The sequence below is a fragment of the Phocoena sinus genome, chromosome 1 (assembly GCF_008692025.1).
Source record: "Phocoena sinus isolate mPhoSin1 chromosome 1, mPhoSin1.pri, whole genome shotgun sequence".
NCBI lineage: Eukaryota > Metazoa > Chordata > Mammalia > Artiodactyla > Phocoenidae > Phocoena > Phocoena sinus.
In genome coordinates, this window is record NC_045763.1 from 124894780 (window position 1) to 124914192 (window position 19413).

The window sequence follows — 19413 nt, forward strand, 5'->3', positions numbered from 1 at the left end:
TAAAAGAAAATGAAATTTCGCTACACCTAACAGTTCTGGTTTGTGAGTTATTTGAGAGAAGTTAGCAGGCATTTTTTTCCCCTTGCTCCTGTTTTTTAGTGTCTCAAGTGACATGAATACATTGTCCTTGTAAAAACTTAATAAGAATGAAGCACAAATCCTTGTGATTCTCCCATTCTAGTTTCACACACACACTCTTTGAGAGGTAACAGTGTTCTCTGTTTCCTGAATATTCTTCCAGACCTTTTTCTTTGAATTCTTACAAGCACATGTGTACATATAGAAATGCTGTAGGAGTGTGTGTGTGACCTGAATATATGGTGTCATACTGTAAACAACTGTTTTGCAACTTTTTTTTTTGTTTTTACATAACATCTTGGAGATCTTTGCATGGCAGTAAAAATAGATCTATACAGTCTTTTAAACTATTGCAGAGTATTTAACAGTATGAAGGTATCATCGTCGACTCAGCCTTTCTTCTTTTGGACGTTTGCTGTTACTAACAGCACTACAGTGAACCTCCTTGCACATGCTTTTTGTGCATTTGTTCTAGGATAAGTACCTGGAGTGGTGATTAATCATTTTAAAATTTAATATCAATAGAGAGTGCTTTTTTAAACCATTAACCTAAAAGATGTGCAATATTTCTTTTAATACTTACTTGCTGAGAAAGAGCTTAACTTTTGCTTAATAAAAAAAACTTGTGTTCTACACCAATGAATTTATATGTGGTCCTTTATCTCTATTAGTTGGAGCATTTAAATAAGTAGTACTTATATGTAGGTTTATGTATTAATGTTTTCTGCTGGTTCAGTTACTTCAGCTGTATCTATGATAGAGTCAATTAAAATATAAAACCATACATTTTCTTTTTCCATTCCTCTTCTAGCTCCATAATGGGAGTGGAGTTCGTGTGTTGGGTGGAGGAGAATTGAAGAGTAAGAGTTCACTGTCTTTAGTAGAAAGTTGAAATTATAGATTTTCAAATATATGTATATTCATGCAGGAAATTCCATATCTTACATAATATTTTAAATGTGGTAGTAATATATACTTTATAATTAGCACATCCTTTAAAAGTGTTTTTTTTAAATATTCAAAAATAGCTTGAAGAGTAATTTCTTAGCCTTAGGAGACTTTCTTTACACCTTTAGTTTATCCATCTCTTTCACACTCCAGTGCTAATCTTGGCTTAGCAGGAAACAGCAAAATCCACATTGGTATTGCCTGAATTAATGAGATTTAAAAAAAATGATATTTTGAAGTACTCTTATAAAGTCTTCTTTTTAAGAAGTCCAAGTGTTTTAAAAAGTAAGTAGATTTTTTCGGGGGGGGGACTTCAATATTTAAACATTTTGATTGTTTATCTATAGTACTGTAGGTTAAATATTTTTCTAATTTATCTCCATTATTTGTATTTCTAATAATGAATTACTTCTAAATAACAGTAAAATTGGGATAGAAGCAATTGACAGATTTTTCTTGTAACATGTGCATTTCAAATTAACCATAGCATGTGCCTTTTCAATAGTAGTATTCATGTTTTACAGGTGATTTTATTTAAATTGGGTTAATTTTCTCTTTTCCTCCCATCAAAAAAAATTGCAGTTCACAAAACATCCTTTTATATTGTGAGAATAAAGATAATTTGTCATGTGTTATTTAGAAGAAGATGTATATGTTTACTTATAGCCCACAAATTCACAAGATTCACCTGAACCAATGAAGTGTTTTGTCTAGCATGAACTCAGAGGCTAGGCCAGGGATTGTAATCTTTATGAGCCCGATCTAAATTTCAATGGAGGATTTATTTTTTTAAAGAGCAGTTGTCAAAGTCCAGAGTCAGAGACACCTGTACGTCTAAATGTTTCTTTTTTTTTTTTTTTTTTTTTTTTTTGCGGTAGGCGGGCCTCTCACTGTTGTGGCCTCTCCCGTTGAGGAGCACAGGCTCCGGACGCGCAGGCCCAGCAGCCATGGCTCACGGGCCCAGCCGCTCTGCGGCATGTGGGATCTTCCCGGACTGGGGCACGAACTCGTGTCCACTGCATCGGCAGGCGGACTCTCAACCACTGCGCCACCAGGGAAGCCCTAAATGTTTCTTAAGATGCCGTATACTAGTTATAGAGTAGTGCTTTTGGAACTCAGTGATTGTTATAATAATTTATTAGCCATCCATATTTCATTATAGTTTTATAGAGATAAACATTACTTATAAAAGAAATTATCTGTACATTTCTTCTTTCTCTTTCTATTTCTCTCATTTTAGACAGGCTTGCGTACAATTTGAATTTACACTTTCTAACCCTTCTAAATTAAAGACAGTAATTGACTAACAAAAAGCAATTTAAGGGAAATTTTCAAGGGAGTTGTTTGCCCTAATGTATTATATGTTTAATACAAAGTGTTTGAGTTATGATTAGGCAGTGTTTTGGTCAACTTGGGATGCTGTAACAAAACACCATAAACTGGGTGGCTTTTGAACAACATAAATTTATTTTTCAAAGTTTTGGAGGCTGGAAGCCTGAGATAAGGGTGCTCACATGGTCAGGTTCTGAGTCTGGTGAGGGCCTGCTTCCTGGTTCATAGCCATCTTTTCACCATAACCTCACAAGGCAGAAGAAGTGAGCTAATTCTCTGGGATCTTTTTTATAAGGGCACTAATCCAAGCCTAATCACCTCCCGAAGATTCCCACCTCCTAATTAGGATTTCAGCAGAGGAATTGGTCCGGGTGGGGTGATGGGGGGACACGAACATTCAGACTATACCACTAAGCCAGTGACAGCCTTATAGTGGAGATTGAAATCTCTTTTTGTTCAGGCGATTAGGAAGTCTGTGTCCTTTGAATATCGTTAGGGTCAGTATGTACTGAAATGGATAATTTTGCATTTAGATTAGTCTCTAGCGTATCTTGAATACATCTATATTCAGACTTACCAAGTTCTTCATAAAGTGTTGCCGGGTTAAAACATATGTTATGAGGGTCAGAAAATTCTGAGTTTTTCCTCCTTGTTAACTACTGGGGAAAAGTTAGTGAAGTATTTGTATTTTGTTTCTTTAGTCTTAAAATTTCAATGAAAGCTGAAAAAGGTTTGATTTTAATAGTTAATAATGACAGTTAAATATGACATATATTTGTAATAGAATATGCTGTTAATTCCTGAAGATTAGGCCACCAAATGCATGTTATCAATCATAACAACAGCAGACAATTGAATAGCTCTACTGTAGACTTCATTCCTACTTGGTATAGAATGAAAGTGCTTAAAAGGGATAGGAGCTTCTGGTAGCACAAAATTTATATTTCAGGTATGTTTTATGTCAGTGTTTTTCAAATGTTTTGACCATGATCAACAGTAAAAATACATTTACATGGCAACTTGTGATACACATAACTAAAATAAAAGATTCCCCAAATGACATTTACCCTTACTAGGTGTGGTGCATTCTTTTTTCTGTTCCATATCGTGTTGTTAGAAATGTTGGTGTTGACCCAGTAGAATATCCACTAATGAGTGTTGGCTTGAGGTTCACAAAGCTGTTCTAAGTGGTGTGTTTTTTTTAATAATTGTAATTGAATGTTACTGACTTCAAAGTTAGGGTGGGTGGGTTTCCCAAGTAGTTGTAGTAGACTAAAAAAAATGTTTTTTGAATAGCGCTGATGGCAAATAAAGAAGATATAAATAACAAAACTTTTAATTTATACTTTGGCAAAAATACAGTACAACACTTTTAGATCCTCACTTTTTTTTTTTTGCCATGCCTCACGGCTTGCTGGTTCTTAGTTTCCCGACCAGGGATTGAACCCAGGCCCTCCTCGGTAGTGAAAGCCCAGATTCCTAACCACTGAACTGCGAGGGAATTCCCAAATCCTCATTTCTTGAGTAATACTTGCAATGGGATTGCCGAGTTGTATAATAAGTGTGTTTAACTTCGTAAGAAACTTTTTCAAAACAGTTGTACCATACTGCATTCCCATCAGCAGTGTTTGAGAGTTCTAGTTGTTCCACGTTCTCATCCATACTTGGCATTATGAGTCTTCCTAATTTTAGCTTTTCTAGTTGATAATGTGGGTATAATATCACTATTGTTTTAATTTGCATTTGATTTAATCCTAATGATTAATGATTTTGAGTATATTTTCATGGCTTATTTGCCATTCTTATACTTTGGTTAAATATTCAGATTTACCTTCTTAATATTGTAAAAATTCTTTATATATTCTTGATACAAGTCCTTAATCAGATATATATTTTGCAGATATTTTCTCCCAGTTTGTGTAAGTCAATTTCTCTACCACATTCCATTGATCTAGGTGTCTGCCTTTATGCCATTACTTTCGGTCTTTATAGTGAGTGTTGAAATCAGCTAGTGTGATATTTTGTACTTGGTTCTTTTTTTCAAAATTACTTTGGCTATTCTGAGTCCTTTTCATTTTTTAAATTTCAGAATCAGCTTGTCAATTTCTATAAAAAGGACTGCTGGGGTTTTGACTGATACTGTTTTGAATCTGTACCTTATTTCAGGGAGAATTGTAGTCTTTACAGTATGGAATCTTCTAATTCATAACGGTGGCTTTTCTCTCCATTTATTTTGTTGTTCCTTCATTTCTTTCAGCAATGTTATATATTTTTCAGTGTACAGATCTTATATATATATTTGCTCTATTTATTCCTATATATTTAATGTTTTTATACTATTTTAGATAGTATCATTTTATAAGTTTATAAGTAATATCAAATTATTCATTGTGCATATATAGAAATAAAATTTTTTTAAATTGGCTTTATATCGTGCAACTTTACTCAACCTACTCATTAGTTCTTTCTTAAAAAAATTAATTTCTGGCTGCGTTGGGTCTTCGTTGCTGCGTACAGGCTTTCCTCTAGTTGGGGCGAGCAGGGGCTACTCTTCGTTGTGGTGTGCAGGCTTCTCATTGCGGTGGCTTCTCTTGTTGCAGAGCACGGTCTCTAGGTGCACGGGCTTCAGTAGTTGTGGCTTGTGGGCCCTAGAGTGCAGGCTCAGTAGTTGTGTCGCACAGGCTTTGTTGCTCCAGGGCATGTGGGATCTTCCCCGGACTAGGGCTTGAACCTGTCACCCCTGCACTGGCAGGTGGATTCTTAACCACTGTGCCACCAGGGAAGCCCTACTCATTAGTTCTTATAAAAAAATTTTTTTGCAGGCTTTTTTGGATTTTATGTAGTTGATTATGTCACTGCATATTAAGATTCTTCCTGGGAATTCCCTGGTGGTACAGTGATTAGGACTTGGTGCTCTCACTGCCCAGAGGGACCAGGTTCAATCCCTGGTTGGGGTACTACGATCCCACAAGCCACGTGGTGTGACCAAAAAAAGAAAAACCAAAAAAACCAAAAAACAAAATTTCTTCCTTTTTTACCTATGTTGTTTTTTTCTTCCGTTTTCAATTTTCTTGCTTAATTGCATTGACCAGGACTCCAGTAGAATCTTGAAAGGAAGTAGTAAGGGTGGACATTGTTGCCTTATTCCTCATCCTGGAAAGCATTCAGTCTTTAACTATTAAATATGTTGTTGACTGTAGGTTTTTGTAGATACCCATTGAAGAAATCCCCTTCTACTCTTAAATTGCTGAGAGTGTTTATCATGACTAGCTGTTGAATTTTGTCAGGGTTTATTCTGCATCTGTTGAATTGATTATATGATTTCTGTTTCATAGATTATGTTAACATATTGATTGATTTTTGAATGTTGAACCAACATTCAATTCCTGGGCCAAATCCTACTTGGTTATGATAAATTGTCCTTTATATATTGCTGGCTTCACTTTTGGTAAGAATTTTGTGTTTTTGTTCTTTAAGGATATTAGCTCACAGTTGTTATATTTTGCCTGTTTTTCGTATCAGGATTATGCTGGCCTCATAAATGTGTTGGAAGTGTTCTTCTCTTTTTCTGAAGAGTTTGTGTAGACTTGAAATTACCTTTTCCTTAAATGTTTGATAGATTTTATCATTGAAGCCATCTGAGCTTGGAGTTTTTTTTGTGGGAAGGTTTTGTTTTGTTTAGTACTTTAACTTTTAATTTAGAGATGTGTAGATGCATGTGCAGTTGTTAGAAATAATACAAAGAGATCTCATATACCCTCAATCAATTTCCCAATGGTAGTATCTTGTACAACTATATTAATATATCACAATTAGGAAATTGACATAGATAGATCTATGAATCTTATTCATATTTCCCCAGTTTTACATGCACTTTTGCATGTGTGTGTATTTAGTTCCATGCAATTTTAGCACTGATTTTAGTTTTTAAAAAAATTTTATTTTATTATTATTTTTTAATACATCTTTATTGGAGTATAATTGCTTCACAATGCTGTGTTAATTTCTGTTGTACAACAGAGTGAATCAGCCATATGCATACACATGTCCCCATATCCCCTCCCTCTTGAGCCTCCCTCCCACCCTCTCTATCCCACCCCTCTAGGTCTTCGCAAAGCACGGAGCTGATCTCCCTGTGCTATGCTGCTGCTTCCCACTAGCTATCTGTTTTACATTTGGTAGTGTATATACGTCGATGCTACTCTCACTTCACCCCAGCTTCCCCCTCCCTCACCGTGTCCTCACGTCCATTCTCTATGTCTATGTCTTTATTTCTGCCCTGCCACCAGGTTCATCATTTTTAGATTCTATATATATGTGTCAGCATATGGTATTTGTTTTTCTCTTTCTGACTTTACTCTGTATGACAGACTCTAGGTCTATCCACCTCACTACAAATAACTCAATTTTGTTCCTTTTATGGCTGAGTAATATTCGATTGTAAATATGTGCCACATCTTCCTTATCCATTCATCTGTCAGTGGACATTTAGGTTGCTTCCGTGTCCTGACTATTGTAAATAGTGCTGCAGTGAACATTGTGGTACATGACTCTTTTTGAATTATGGTTTTCTCAGGGTATATGCCAAGTAGTGGGATTGCTTTCTATTTTTAGTGTTTTAAGGAACCTCCATACTGTTCTGCATAGTGGTGTATCAATTTACATTCCCACCAACAGTGGAGGAGGGTGCCCTTTTCACCACACCCTTTCCAGCATTTATTGTTTCTAGATTTTTTGATAATGGCCATTCTGACCGGTGTGAGGTGATACCTTATTGTAGTTTTGATTTGCATTTCTCTAATAATTTTAATAAATTAATGTTAATTAATGTTACTAGATTAAAGTGGTTACCACCATATTTAAGGTACAGAACAGTTTCATCACAATAGTCCTTTGTGATCCCATTTTTGGCCACAGCTACCTCCTTCCCTCCCAACAGCTAACCCCTGGTAACTACTAATCTGTTCTCCCTTTCTATAATTTTGTCATTTCAAGAATGTTACATAAATAACATGTATGTAATGTTATAAATAACAGCATGTAAACTTTTGAGATTGGCTTTTTTCACTCTGCATAATTCCCTTAAGATTCATCCAGGCTGTGTGTACAATAGTTTCTTTCTTTGTATTGTTGATTAGTATTTCATGATATCAATATATAACTAATTGTTCATTTGTTGAAGATATTTGTATTGTTTCCAGTTTTGACTATTAAATAGAGAGCTGTTACGAATATCCATACACAGGTTTTTGTATGAACATAGATTTTCATCTCTGGGATAAGTGTCCAAGAATTGTAATTACTGCACTATATGATAAGCACATTGTTTACTTTTGTAAGAAACTGCCATACCTTTTTCCAGTATGGCTGAACCGTTTTATGTTCCCATCAGCCATGTATGAGTAATCCAGTTTCTCTGCATCATCATCAGCATTTAGTGTTGCCACTGTTTTTTTTTTTTTTTTTTTTTTTGCGGTACGTGGGCCTCTCACTGTTGTGGCCTCTGCCGTTGTGGAGCACAGGCTCCGGACGCGCAGGCTCAGCGGCCATGGCTCACGGGCCCAGCTGCTCTGCGGCATGTGGGATCCTCCCGGACGGGGGCACAAACCCGCATCCTCTGCATCTGCAGGTGGACTCTCAACCACTGTGCCACCAGGGAAGCCCTGACACTGATTTTATTTTAGTAATTCTAATAAGTGTGTAGTGGTAACTCGTGGTTTAAATTTATAATTTCCCTAATGGTTAATTTTGAGCATCTTTTTATGTGCTTTTTTTAAAAAACTATCTTTATATTTTCTTATTCTTTTTTTAATTGAAGTGTTGTATTTAATTGAAGTATTTTTTTTTTTTTTTTTTTTTTTTTTTTGCGGTACGCGGGCCTCTCACTGCTGTGGCCTCTCCCGCTGCGGAGCAACAGGCTCCGGACGCACAGGCTCAGCAGCCATAGCTCCCGGGCCCAGCCGCTCCGCGGCATGTGGGATCTTCCCAGACTGGGGCACGAACCCGTGTCCCCTGCTTCGGCAGGCGGACTCTCAACCACTGCGCCACCAGGGAAGCCCCTGTTCTGTTACTTTTGTTCATTTGTTTTGTTTGTTCTCTGTATCTATGAGTCTGTTTCTGTTCTGTTACGTTTGCTCATTTGTTTTGTTTTTAAGATTTCACATGTAAGTGAAATCATATGATATTTGTATTTCTCTCTCTGACTTACTTCACTTAACATAATATCCTCCGGGTCCATCCACGTTGTTGTAAATGGCAAGATTTCATCCTTTTCATGGCTGAGTAGTATTCCATTACATATACGTGCACCACATCTTTTTTATCCATTCATCTTTTGATGGACAGTTAGGTTGCTTCCACATCTTGGCTACTGTAAATAATGCTACAATGAACATAGGGGCGCATATATTGTTTCGAATTAATGCTTTTGTTTTCTTCTGGAAATTACCTAGAAGCAGAATCGCTGGATAGTACAGTAGTTCTCTTTTTAGTTTTTTGAGGAACCTCCATACTGTTTTCCATAGTGACTGTACCAATTTGCATTCCCACCAGCAGTGCATGAGGGTTTCCGTTCCTTCACATCCTCTCCCACACTTGTTATTTGTCGTTTTTTTGATAATAGCCTTTCTGACAGGTGTGAGGTGATATCTCATTGTGGTTTTGATTTGCATTTCCATGATGTTTAGGGATGTTGAGCATTTTTTCATGTGCGCATTGGCCATCTGTATGTCTTCCTTGCAAAAATGTCTGTTCAGGTCTTCTGCCCATTTTATAATTGGGTTTTAAATTAATTAATTAGTTAATTGGCTGCATCGGGTCTTCGTTGCTCTGTGCGGGCTTTCTCTAGTTGCGGCGAGTGGGGGCTACTCTTCATTGCGGTGCATGGGCTTCTCATTGCAGTGGCTTCTCATTGCAGATCATGGGCTCCAGGTGCATGGGCTTCAGTAGTTGTGGCACGCAGGTTCAGTAGTTGTGGCTCGCGGACTCTAGAGCAGAGGCTCAGTAGTTATGGCGCATGGACCTAGCTGCTCAGCAGCATGTGGGATCTTCCCGGACCAGGGATTGAACCCATGTCCCCCGCACTGGCAGGTGGATTCTTAACCACTGCGCCACAGGGGAAGTCCCTCGGGTTTTGTTTTGATATTGCATCATATGAGTTCTTGGTGTATTTTGGATATTAACCCCTTATGCAATATAGTTTGCAAAAATCTACTAACATTCAATTGGTGGTCTGTTAGTCTTGTAGATAGTTTCCTTTACTGTGCAGAAAGCTTTTTAGTTTGATGTACTCCCATTTGTTTATTTTTGCTTTTGTTTCCCTTGCTGAGGAGACATATAAAAAAATATTACTTAGACTGAGGTCAAAGAGTATACTGCCTATATTTTCTTCTAGAAGTTTTATGGTTTCAGGTCTCACATTTAAGTCTTTAATTCATTTTGAATTTTTGTATATGATGTGAGAAAGTTTGTTCAGTTTGATACTTTTGCATGTAGCTTTCCAGTTTTCCCAACACCATTTATTGAAGTGGCTATCTTTCCCTTCATTCTGTATTCTTGCCTCCTTTGTCGTAGATTGATTGACAATGTACGTGTGGGTTCATTTCTATGTTTTCTATTTTGTTCCGCTGATCTGTGTGTCTGTTTTTGTGCCAGTACCATACTATTTATTTGCTTTAGCTTGTAGTATAGTTTGAAATCAAGGAGTGCGATACCTCCAGCTTTGTTCTTACTAAAGATTGTTTTGGTTATTTGGGGTATTTTGTGTTTCCATAGAAATTGTAGAATTATCTATTCTAGTTCTATGAAAAATGCCATTGGTATTTTGATAGGAATTGCATTGAATCTATAGCTTGCCTTGGATAGTGTAAACATTTTAACAATATTAATTCTTCCAATCCACAAACTCAGTATATCTTTCCAATTGTGTCATCATCAATTTCTTTTATCAGTGTTTTATAGTTTTCTGAGTCTTTTACCTCCTTGGTTAGATTTATTCCTAAGTGTTTTATTCATTTTGGTGCAATTGTAAATGGGATTTTTTGCTTAATTTCTTCTTCTGGTGGTTTATTGTTACTGCATAGAAACGAGATTTCTGTGTATTGATTTTGTATCTGTAACTGTATTGAATTCATTCATTCTAATAGTGTTTTGATGTATCTTTAGGAATTTCCATATGTAGTATCAGGTCATCTGCAAACAGTGACAGTTTTACTTCTTCCTTTCCAATTTGGATTCCTTTTATTTCTTTTTCTTGTCTAATTGCTGTGTCTGGGACGTCCAGTACTATGTTGAGTAAAAGTACCAAGAGTGGGCATCCTTGTCTCATTCCTGATTTTAGGGAAAATGCGTTCAGCTTTTCACTGTTGAGTGTGATGTTAGCTGTGGACTTGTCAGTAAAGTGGGCCTTTATTATGTGGAGGTGTGTTCTCTTTATACCTACTTTGTTGAGGATTTTTATCATAAATGAATATTGAATTTTGTCAAAAGCTTTTTCTGCATCTATGGAGATGATCACATGATCATATGATTTTTATTCTTCAATTTGTTAATATGCTGTATCACACTGATTGATTTGCAGATATTGAGTCATCCTTGCATTCTTAGGATAAATCCTATTTGAATATGGTGTATGATCCATATAATGTATTGTTGAATTAATGATTTGCTAGTATTTCGTTGAGGATTTTTGCATGTGTGTTCATCAGTGTTATTCACCTGTAATTTCCTTTTTTTTGTGATTTTTTTTTTTTTTGGTATCAGGGTGCTGCTGGCTTTATAGAATGAATTCAGAAGTCCTTCCTCTTTAGTTTTTTTGAATAGTTTGAGGGTAGGTATTAGCTCTTCTTTAAATGGTAGAATTTACCTGTGAGGCTGTCTGGTCCTGGACTTTTGCTTATTCTTATTTTTTGGTTATTGACTCAATTTCATTACTGGTAATTGGTCTGTTCAAGTTTTCTGTTTTTTCCTGATTCAGTCTTGGGAGATTGTACATTTCTAGGAGTTTGTCGGTTTCTTTTAGGTTGTCCGTTTTATTGGTGCATAGTTTTTCATAGTAATTTCTTATGATCCTTTGTATTTCTCCTTTTTCATTTCTGATTTTATTGATTTGTTGATTTGGGCCCTCTCTTTGTTTCTTGATGTGTGTAGCTAAAGGTTTATCAATTTGGTCTATCTTTTCAAAGAACCAGCTCTTAGTTTCATTGGTCTTTTCTATTGATCTTTTAGTTTTATTTCACTTATTTTGCTGTTTATTATTTCTTCCCTTCTGCTAACTGTGGGTTTTGTTTGTTATTTTTCTAGTAGCTTTAGGTGTAAAGTTAGGTTGTTTGAGATTTTTCTTGTTTCCTGAGCTAGGCTTGTATTGCTGTAAACTTCTCTCTTAGAACTGCTTGTGCTAAGTCCCATAGATTTTGGATCAGTGTGTTTCCATTTTCATTTGTTTCCAGGTATTTTTGGATTTTCTCTTTGATTTCATTAGTGATCCATTGGTTGTTTAGTAGCATGTTGTTTAGCCTCCATGTGTTTTTTGTGTCTGCAGTTTCTCTTTATAGTTGATTTCTAGGCTCATAGTGTTATGGTCAGAAAAGATGTTTGGTATGATTTCAGTCTTAAGAAGATTTATTGAGACTTGCTTTGTGGCCCAGCTTGTGCTCTATCCTTGAGATGTTCCATGTGTACTTGAGAAGGATGTGTATTCTGTTGCTTTTTAATGGAACGTTCTTTCTGTATCTATTAAGTTCGTCTGATTTGATTTTTTTTTTAATTAACTGAGGTAAGATACACAGAACATTTAACCATTTTGTAAAATGTTTATTTATTTATTTATTTATTTGGCTGCATCGGGTCTTAGTTGTGGAACGCGGGATCTTTTGTTGTGGCATGTGGGCTCTAGAGCGTGTGAGCTCTAGAGTGTGTGGGCTCAGTAGTTGTGGTACGTGGGGATCTCTAGTTGTGGCACATGGGCCCCATAGCATGTGGGCTCAGTAGCTGTGGCACGTGAGCTCTCTAGTTGTGGTGTACGGGTCTAGAGAGTGCAGGCTTAGTTGCCTCTTGGCATGTGGGATATTAGTTCCCCAACCAGGGATTGAACCTGCGTCCCCTGTATTGGGAGGCGGATTCTTAACCACTGGACCACTAGGGAAGTCCCTGATATGTTGTTTAAAGTTAGTGTTTCCTTATTGATTTTCTGTCTGGATGATCTATCCATTGATGTAAGTGGAGTGTTAAAGTCCCCTAGTAGTATTATGTTACTGTCAATTTCTTTATGTTTGTTAATATTTGGTTTATGTATTTATGTGCTCCTATGTTAGGTGCAGATATATTTATAATTGTTATATCTTCTTGTTTTTGGCCGTGCCATGCGGCTTGTGGGATAAGTACACTTCCCTCAGGTCACCAGAGTTGTATGACCTAGGGGTGCCCCCTGTGTGGGCTATGTGGGCCCTTTTGTTGTGGTGGGGCTGATTGCTGTGGCACTCTGGTACATGGGGCTGGCTCCCAGCCCACTTGGCTGTGGGGCCCTACATAGTGCAGAGGCTTCCAGCTGCTTGTGGCTGGGGCCAGCTCCTGGTATGGCTGGCTGTGCAGTGCAGGAGTCCTGGGCTGATGCTGGCCAGCTGGCAGGTAAGGCCAGGTCCCAACGCAGCTGGTTGTTGGTGCTCGGAGGGGTCCTGCCATCTTTATATTTTCAGTGGGGTGTATTTTCATGTCTCTCACTGTTGTTTTTTCACTGTTGTTTTTTGAGACTTATTTATATAGTTTAGGTATTAGTCATTCGTCAGATACGCAGTTTGCAAATACTTTCTCCCAGTGTGTAGTTTGTCTTTTTCTTCTTTTCATAGAGTCTTTTGCAGAGTAAAGGTTTTTAACTTTGGAGAGGTTCAGTTTATCCGTTTTTTTCTTTTATGGATTATGCTTTTGGTCTGATGTCTAAACACTCTTAACTTAACCCTAGGTCCTGGAGATTACCTCCTATGCTTTTTCCCTGAAGTTTTATAGTCTTATATTTTTACGTTTAAGTCCAGAGTCCATTTTATGTTAATTTTTGTATGAGGTATGTGATTTACCATGAAGTTCATTTTTGTGCTTATGAATGTCCACTTGCCCTAGCACCATTTGTTTAAAAGTCAGTATTTTCTCCATGGAATTGCTTTTGCACCTTTATTAAAAATCAATTGGGCACATTTATGTGTATCTAATCGGTGTTCTCTAGCATTGATCTGTGTATCTGTCCCTTTGTAAATACCATACTGTTTTGCTTACTGTAGCTATATAGTAAGTTTTTACAGCAAGTTGAGTGACGTTTTCTCCCCTCAATAAATCTTTTTCAAAATTGTTTTAGCTCTTCTATGTCTTTTGCCTTTTTATATGAGTTTTAGAGTAAGGTTGTCCTTATCTCCAAAATACCTTGCTGGGATTTTGATAGGAATTGCATTGGACTCACATTATCAGTTTGGGAAGGACTGACATCTTTACTATGTTGAGTCTTCTGATCCATAAACACAGTACATCACTCCAGTTATTTAGCTCTTTGGTTTCTTTCATCAGCATTTTATAATTATCAAGATACACATCTTCAGCATATTTTGTTATATTTATGTCCAAATGTTTAATTTTCTTCTGAGCAATTATTAATGTATTTTTTTAAAAATAAATCTATTTATTTATTTATTTATTTATGGCTGAGTTGGGTCTTTGTTGCTGCGCGCGGGCTTTCTCCAGTTGCGGCGAGTGGGGGGTACTCTTCGTTGTGGTGCGTGGGCTTCTCATCGTGGTGGCTTCTCTTGTTGCAGAGCACGGTCTCTAGGCGTGTTGGCTTCAGTAATGTGGCTCGCAGGCTCTATAGCGCAGGCTGAGCAGTTGTGGCGCATGGGCTTATTTGCTCCACGGCATATGGGATCTTCCCGGACCAGGGCTCAAACCCATGTTCCCTGTATTGGCAGGCGGATTCTTAACCACTGTGCCACCAGGGAAGCCCAAATGTATTGTGTTTAAGTTCAATTTCTACCCATTCATTGTTAGTATGTAACAGTGTGATTTTTTTTTGGTGTTGATCTTATATGCTGTGATCTTGCAAAACTTACTTATTAATTCTCAGAGGTTTCTGGGTATATTCCAGGAGATTTTCTATGTGGAAAATCATGTCATCTTTCAATAGGGACTGTTTTATTTCTTCCTTTCCAAGCTATGTGTCTTTTTTTTTTCCTTAACATTATTCCAATGTCTAAACCTTCCAGGACTGTGTTTAATAATAGTGGTGAGAGTGGACTTCCTTGTATTGTCCTGATTTTAAGTGGGAAGCATTCAGTCTTTCACCATGAAATATGATATATTTTAGGTCTTTTTACCAGATTGAGGAAGTTTCCCTCTGTTGCTAGTTTGCTGAAAATGTTAATCATGAATGAGTTCAATCAAAGAAGCAGAATTACTAGGAGATATACAAACATACACACAAAGATGTGTTACTGGTATTTGACTTTGTGTAGTTGTGGGAACTCATTAAACTGTCTCTGTAAAGTTGTTTTCTTCATGTCTTTTGCTGGGACTTGACATCCTTAGGACAGACAGTTGGGAAAGGATGATGGTAAATTGGGGATAGGAAGGACAGGCCTGAACCCATGAAAACATAAGATCTATGCCAGTTCTCACTGTCTTCAGTCTTACAGATGTAGGTGTTTTTTTAGGAGAAACTGGTACCCTTTGTCATGGACCTAAACACAAATTGGCCTAGTATTCCAAGAACCTAAAAGAGGATCTATGGGTAGGCAGGACGGTTATAGGCCTAGTTGATCCCCATTCTAACGAGGTGAGCCAGACAAGTAACAATGTATATAAACAATATAAGCATCAATAAAAATCAGTATTGCTGTTACTTTACTTCCACCCACCAATCTTGTGCAAATATGATTGGTAATTCAAATAACATGAATCATACAGGGAAAAAATTCTGGGAAACATGGTTCGTTGTGAGTTGACACATTTCAAAGCCACAACACTTAAATGCTGCTTGTTCACTGTAAGGCTCTTGGTAGGGATGGGAGGGGGATTCCTGTCCCTCCCTTAAGGATAGGCAGTTTATACTTCGTTCCTTTCCTGGAGGCAGTTGTCTTTGCCTGAAATGGACGTGAGGGTTTCCTGCCTCTCTTAAAGCTAGTGGACCTTTGCTGAGGCTCTTTTTAGCTAGGGCTTCCCCAGTGGCTTAAGACTTTTGCTTCCCATGAGAGAAGGGCCTGGAAAGTGACTGGAGTTTCCTTTTTAAGTCTTACCAGACAGGGACTGTCTCAGCCTTCCTGTTGTTTTCAGTGTTTCATATGAGTACTTGGGGGAGGCTCATGAAAAAGAGCTGGTGACTGAATGTAGATTCTCTCTGTGCCTAGGATCCTAGAGATTCTAAACTGTGCCTCTAGCCCACATTTGGCCTTTAAACATTCATTTGAGTATTTACTATTTTCTTCTTACACATTTTGATTGCAGTCACCTCTTTGTGCTGTTCATTGTCAAAGGTAAAACAGTTCTGTGTTCTTTCTCTCCTCAGAGTTTGTTACACTTTAATTATCAGTTCTCCTGGTTATCTGGCAAGATGTCTTGGAAGCCAAAGAAGATTATGTCAAGGAGACAGCATTTACCTATGACAGCTAATGATGCTATGAGGTTATGAAAAATGTGCCTTGAAAGAGACCATTGAATTTACTGATACCCCACGATTTCTGAGAACAAAACCAATGAATAGGAGGGGGCAAAACAGACAGTTCAGGAAAAGGAAGACCTGACAATGAGCTAGAGATGGCAGCGTTTGTAGTTGACTAGGAAGTTTGGCCTTAAAGAGAAGTTGCTCAAAGGGGCAATAGAGTCAAGTAAAGTGAAAAGTTTGAGGCCAACTGGCCCGAGGCAGGGGAACACAATCAGATTCACAGGTTGCATCAGACCGAAGCTCTCCGGACCACCCAGTTCCAGAAACTGACCTGGAGACTTTCCGGACCACCCAGTTCCAGGAACTGACCTGGGGACTTTGCACCCGGCCCAGCCTTCCCGCCTTTCGAGGGGCGGGACTAACGGTCCCCCAGGATACCCGAGAAGACCACCAAATAAGGAATACCCTGCGCCCTCCCAGATTCACCACGCCCCTTTCCCTTCTTCCCCTATAAAATCTTGCCCAACCCTCGCCTGGGCGCGACTTCTCTGGCCCCTTTCTCTCGGACCAGTGAACCTCGCCCGGGAGCGCTCCCTAATAAAGCTCACTTGAAGTTTTCCTCTGTTTCGCGGTGCCGTTTGTTAAGATCCGACCTTACATTTGGTGCCGAAACCCGGGAGGGGTACCAAGCCCCGTGGGTTACCGCGCGGGCCACTCCTCCCGTCCCCCAGGAGACAACCAGGGAACCTCTACTCATCTACCCGATCTGGCAGAAAACGGGGTAAGTCCCCCTCCCTTGTTCCCTCCGACCCCCAGAGTCCCTACCCACCGGACTCCCTGTCCCCGCGGCCGCTGTCAGGGACTCCTCCGTCCTCTCTCCGGGCCTCAGGCAACTGTGGAGACGTCCCAATTGCCTGACCGCTCTCCGACCCGTCGGGCCTTGGGTGATTGTGGAGACGTCCCAATCGCCTGACCGCCCTCCGACCTGCCGTGAATTGGAGACGGAGACCAGGGACGCCTCTCTCCCTCTCCATTCACTCAGGGACAGACTGGGGGTCATGGGAACCTCACAATCGAAACCAGATTCTAAGACGCTCCTGGGGTGTCTCCTTGCCAATTTTACAGCTCTCGGTTTCTCCCAAGATCTCCGTTGCCGACGGCTTATTTTCTATTCCACTGTGGCCTGGCCACAATATCCTCTAGACAATCAATCCAAATGGCCTTCTGAAGGGACTTTCGATTTTAACATCCTCCGTCATCTAGATAATTACTGCCGCAGGACGGGCAAATGGTCCGAGGTCCCCTATGTTCAGGCCTTCTGGTATTTACGCTCCCGCCCTTCCCTCTGCGTCGATTGTTCCACTTCCCAGATCCTTCTTGCCAAACAGACATCTCCTACATTCAAGCCCCTAATTTCCTTTGACGATAACCCCTCTCCACTAGCCGACCCACCTGAATCTCTCGCTCTCCCTCCTCCAGAGCTCCTCTCCAACCTCCACCCTACCCTGAAGCAGTCCCTCCTCCTCCCGAACCCGTTCCCCTCCAACCGTTCCCCCGCGGTTTCTCCTCCCACGCCCCTTGCTTCGCCAATTAGTGCACGTACACGCTCTCACGACTCCCAAGATCCACATCTCCTCTGCCCTCTGAGGGAGGTAGCAGGAGCGGAAGGATTAGTTAGAGTTCATGTTCCCTTTTCTCTCCAAGATCTCTCTCAAATAGAAAAGCGATTAGGCTCCTTTTCTGCCGACTCTTCACGCTACATTAAAGAATTTCGCTATCTCTCTCAAGCTTACGATCTAACCTGGCACGATATCTTTGTGATCCTATTTTCTACTCTGACCCCTGACGATAGGGAAAGAATTCAAACTGCGGCCCGAAACCATGCAGATCAGGTTCACCTTACCGACAACTCCATGCCTGTCGGAGCGACTGCCGTACCTGGCACCGATCCAGGCTGGACTTATCAGGATGGCCAAGATGGCCATCGTAAACGCGACCTCATGATCCAATGCCTCCTGGCTGGCATGCAGGCTGCTGCTCATAAGGTAGTCAAATTTGAAAAACTAAAAGAGATAACCCAAGAACCTAACGAAAATCCAGCTATCTTTCTCAATCGCCTTACAGAGGCCTTAACTCTCTACACCCGGCTGGATCCCGACACCCCGGCAGGGGCAGCGATCCTAGCCACCCATTTTATCACCCAATCAGCCCCGGACATCCGAAAGAAATTAAAACGGGCAGAAGATGGCCCTCAAACCCCTATTTGAGATCTGGTAAAGATGGCCTTTAGAGTCTATAATGGCCGTGAGGATTTGGCAGAATCCAGCCGACAGGCTCGAATGCACCAAAAGGTGGCCCTCCAAACCCAAGCTCTTGTAGCCGCCCTAAGGCCGGCCATCTCCCATGGATCACAGCATCCACGGGGTCTGCAAAAGGCAACCCCGCCGGGGGCCTGCTTCAAATGTGGAAAAGAAGGCCACTGGCCTCGCCAATGTCCCAATCCCCAACCTCCTTCTAAGCCCTGTCCCAGCTGCGGGCTAACGGGCCACTGGAAGAGTGACTGCCCTACGACTGGCCCTCCCTCAGCGTCTCCACGCGGGGGGCAGGCCTACCCAATGGCATTACCACTTGAACTGCTGGGATTGGCTGACGACTGACGGCGCCCGGACTCGAAGACCCCCATCACCCTCGCCGAGCCCAGGGTAACGCTACAGGTAGTGGGTAAGTCCATCTCATTTCTGGTGGACAAGGGGGCTATCTATTCGGTCTTGCCTACTTATTCCGGGCCAGTTTCTCCTTCCCAGATCTCGGTCATGGGTATTGATGGCAAACCATCCTTCCCACTCCAGACTGGTCCACTCCCATGCCATATCAAAGGACTCCCTTTTACTCATTCCTTCTTAGTCATGCCATCCTGCCCAGTTCCCTTGCTAGGCCGAGATGTCCTTTTCCACTTAGGGGCCTCCCTCCAGCTGGTTAGACTTGACCCTAAGGTCCCCTCCTCCCAACTCCTGCTTCCTCTTCTCGGCCTGTCTCTAGAACCCTCCCTCTCCTATCCCCCTCTTCCAATCACACCGAACCCAATCAATCCCCAAGTCTGGGATACTTCTAAGCCCATAATAGCAACACACCATTCCCCCGTCCTCATCTGCCTAAAGGACCCCTCCAAATTTCCATCAAGGACCCAATTTCCCATCTCTGAGACTCACCTTAGGGGCCTACAACCTATTATCACCAGACTCCTAAACCAGGGACTCCTTATCCCCACTGACTCTCCCTGCAACACCCCCATCCTGCCTGTCCGCAAGACCTCTGGGGATTATCGCCTGGTCCAGGACCTCCGACTAATCAATGAGGCCATAATTCCTCTCCACCCAGTAGTCTGGATCCCTAACTTTGCTCTCCTCGCTAAACCCTTATATCTA

At 40.3% G+C, this 19413-nt stretch overlaps 1 protein-coding gene across 9 annotated transcripts in view; it reads left to right on the forward strand.

The window, feature by feature from the left end:
- Positions 1-19413, forward strand: part of DCAF6 (DDB1 and CUL4 associated factor 6) — a 173813-nt gene that overhangs the window by 1746 nt on the left and 152654 nt on the right. The gene's annotated exons all lie outside the window — the stretch shown is intronic.